This window comes from Pocillopora damicornis, chromosome 6, assembly GCF_964200805.1.
Source record: "Pocillopora damicornis chromosome 6, jaPocDami1.2, whole genome shotgun sequence".
NCBI lineage: Eukaryota > Metazoa > Cnidaria > Anthozoa > Scleractinia > Pocilloporidae > Pocillopora > Pocillopora damicornis.
Genome location: NC_142675.1, coordinates 9100893 through 9104730, shown reverse-complemented (window position 1 = coordinate 9104730; position 3838 = coordinate 9100893). Strand labels below are relative to the sequence as shown.

General features: G+C 36.7%; 1 pseudogene; it reads right to left on the bottom strand.

Annotated features, from left to right (window-relative positions):
• Positions 1-283: 283 nt before the first annotated feature.
• On the bottom strand, positions 284-3467 carry LOC149043822 (uncharacterized; annotated as a pseudogene).
• Between the last annotated feature and the right edge of the window lie 371 nt (positions 3468-3838).

Here is a 3838-nt window from a genome sequence, read left to right as displayed (position 1 = left end):
TTGCATAATACTATGCCTTTTTTTAAGCTGAATACAAGGAAAGTATAATTGTGAGCACTAAAATAATTTATTCATTTAAGATATATCTTGAATGGTGTAAACCACTGCACAAAATTCCAGCAAAATAGATGGAAATCATGTTTGCAGAACCCAACAGAATTTATTCCTACTTTAAAAAAACAGAAAATGCAAAATGACATTTAAAAAACAAAATCATTAACTTGAAGCTGCAATAAATTTACAAGGAAGAGTAAATCAATGCAATGTCATCTCTGTCGGGGAACTAGTTAGTTGTGACGTTTTTGCAAGTCTTTCTAACGTATAACAACACCATCATAGCCTGTGTTTGTTGTTGTTGTTTCTGCAAAAAAGCCATTTGAAGTGTTTGCATCTGATCTTGTCGTTAAGCCATGTTTGCAATCATAGCCTCCTGGGTTTTAAACATTTGCGCTTGCTTCTCTTTTTCGTTTTCAACTTCTCTTGCGTACAAGGCGAGCTCCTCTTCACGGATCTTAAGCTCCTTTTCTGACTTTTCCCGTGGAAATTCGGTAACATCAGCTCCGCTTCTTTGCTGCCTTTTCGCTTTTCTTTCAGTCTTCATTGGCCTTTCTTTTAGTTTCACCAAGTCTTTCCAAGGCTTGGGAACGTATCTCGGTTTTTTTACGATCTGTCTCTACGCTCTTGCTGCTACAAGATTCTCTCGTTAATTCGGTTAGTTTCCCTCTCAGAAGTTTACTCTAACAGTAGGCCGAACTTTGTTGGTTCGGGAGATGCATCACTTGCTTTTGCTTCCTCTCTACTTTGCTATCGAAATCTTCCGAGTAGCAATTCAAATGTCTCTCTCACCACCCTTTGATTTAATTTGAGTTTGACTGCAGTCACACTGTTGAGGTTTTCGGAAATTTGCGTCCAAATTCTTCCGCTTTCATTGCTTCCTTTCTTGAACTTGTAAAACTTTTGTACCAAAATTTCTTTGCATAGCAACACGTCGTGCGCTGTTGTCCACTAAATTGGCTTGTTGTAAAGATCAAAATCAACGGAAATAAATGAACTTTCTAATAACTTATTATCAGTAGCCACCAACTTAGTGCCGGAAAAATAAACTGAAGAACTGTCCCTGCTTTTTACATTTTTTTTCTACAGATAAATTTTGACCAAATTTCGTTCAGCTATGACATTACAAATGTCAATTAAATTAAGAATAATTAACGCATCGTACAGTTTCCAACACAGGTGCGTAATTCACTTTCCTTTTTTTTTTCTTTTGTTTTTTTTTGCAAAAATTGGAAAAGATAGAAAGGAATAAAAAATAAAACCACTGCAGAACTTCAATAGCTAAAATGTGGTGGCTAACCTGAAAAAGGAGGGGTTTGTATGTGGTTTTCAATACCCTTTTTCAGATATGACCCAAAAGTCAATACCTGCAGCACATGCCTCTCACACAGACTTATATTATTGACTAACTGACTGATTGACCACCAGACAAAATTGATAAATGAATGACGGAATGAATGAATGTCTCTTTAATGCCTCGTTGATTTGTCATAAAGAATGTAGAAATAAAAGGGAAAAAAGTATTTTTTCATGATCCCCAGACTGCAAAATCTCCACCATGGATCACATATGATTAAGTTCCTTTTATTATCACTGGAAAAAGGGAGAATGATTTCATTCAGGACTCTGACAGGTATGCAGCTGATAAGCATCGAAGAAAAAAATGCTTAGGTAACAAACACGTAATTGTAATGTTTGAAGATATGTTATTCCATGAGCCTGTAGAAGACAGTTTTCTGTGACCTTAGCCTGCTTTGAGGCGAGAAAGTAAATAGTTGAAAAATTAAAAAAAATAGGACCAAAGCTGGGAAAATAGTTGTGCAGGGTATGTTTGTTTGTACAAATAAAATGAAGTTGAGGACATAGAAGACTTACATTTCTGCTTTCCAAGGAGTAATAACCACCTTGTTTTCTACTAAATGATGATTGCAGGGCAAAATTATTTTCTTTAACTGATTTCTAATTTCTACCAGCTAGAGGTACAAGACTAAATAAAAAAAGAGAAAACGTAAATTTATTCAAGAAAATAGTAATTCCAAGGAGTGTACGACTCGTTTATATAGGCAAAGTCGACAAAATATGCCAGCTGTACCTCCAGCCAGTAGTAAAACCTTTTCACTATCACGTATTGGAAGAACCTTAGTTAAAATTAGGCAAACACGACTGATGTTAAGTAGTGCCGCTATGGACGAAGGTGAACGAGAGCTACGTATAATTTCATCAGTCAGTTATTCTTTCTTTTTTTTTTTCAAGTATAATCGAGAACAGTATTATTTGACAAGCACTGGTTCTATTTCTGCTGCTTACATTATTATTGCTTGGGTATAATCAGGAAATTATGTGAAAAACTGAGCACCTACCCGTCCAACGACCGAACAAAAGTCAACTGATGACAAGTTATGGTCAACGTTCTCTTAGGGGAAGGAGTAGGTAAGTATTTGCTCAGATACTGACATCTATCCACAGGTTGTTACCCCTCCAAAACTTTGGATGCAAAAAGCCCACCTCGTTTTTCCGCAAACATGCCTTCTTTAAAGAAATTAATAGGGTATGAAATTTACGAATTGCCTTGAAATTCGGTCAGAAGACTCCCAAGATAACAATCTATAAAAAAAAAAAACTGTGTGAGGGAATTCCGTTTTTTGAAATTGGTAAAATTTTGATAAGCAAACTAGACAGAAAAATTGCAAAGCAACAAATAGCAATATCAAAAAAACCCCCGCACGATTTTGAAGAACAACCCCTCAGGATTGGAATTGTGCAGAAATTTAATTGTGCGGTCAGTGTTGATACCCGATTTTCTCAAAGAAACATCGTCTAATTGGAATTTTTGCACCTCAGTCGGTTTACGATACGATCAAGCTAACAGGAATGTTTTTTCCTGATAGCGCATTTCATAACTTTGCCACTGATACATAGTTTATGGTGGTTACGCTGTAACTAGGCGTTAACAATATCTTTTTTCGCGAAGGACAACCGTGAAAGTCGACCTTATTCTTAAATATGAAGATCGGTGACACTGAGCATGCTCAAAGGTGTTAGGTTGCAAAAACTACAGGCGCGATCGGCAATAAGCAAAGATAGTGTAGATTATGTTGCACTAAATAATCTTTCTTCGGGCATAATCTTAAGGAAATATAACCTGGAAATATAAACCCGGTTAAAAAATAAATCAATTGGAGAGACTTGTCAGCAAGCGGTAATCGTCCAACAATATTTTCCAGCGTTGTAAACAGAGGACGGCTCATTTTATTAGCAGCGTATTTGCATTTACACGATTTTATAATAGATCACACATGAGCTACCTACCATAAAGATGCCCGGCTACATTTCCAAAATGGCTACCAAAACAATGAAGGAAAAGTGCCGATACTGCAAGCGTTTTCTATATCGTTCACCTTGTTGTGACACATGTCTACTTAACTGTGGATTGCATGAACGAGCGAATTATTGCTCTTCAAATTCCTTGATTGCTTCGACCTTTTAAATCGATCTACAGGAAATTTCTGGCTGTTCTCGAAGCTTTGTTTCCAGACGAGGCGGTTGGGAGTGGGAGTAACTACATGTGATATTGTAGTTAGTTTTTTTTTGTTTGTTTTTTCGGTTTTTTTAGACCATAAGTTTTTAAACCACTAGTGTTTATCGTAGTTGATTATAATATCGTGATGATTTTAGGCGGATATGGGGCCCCTCTGGACAACAGTCTCTAGCTGTGGACATCGTGTTTTAAATAAAGTTCACTCATTGACTCATATGTCACGGGCGACGAGCGGAGTGGTCAGCG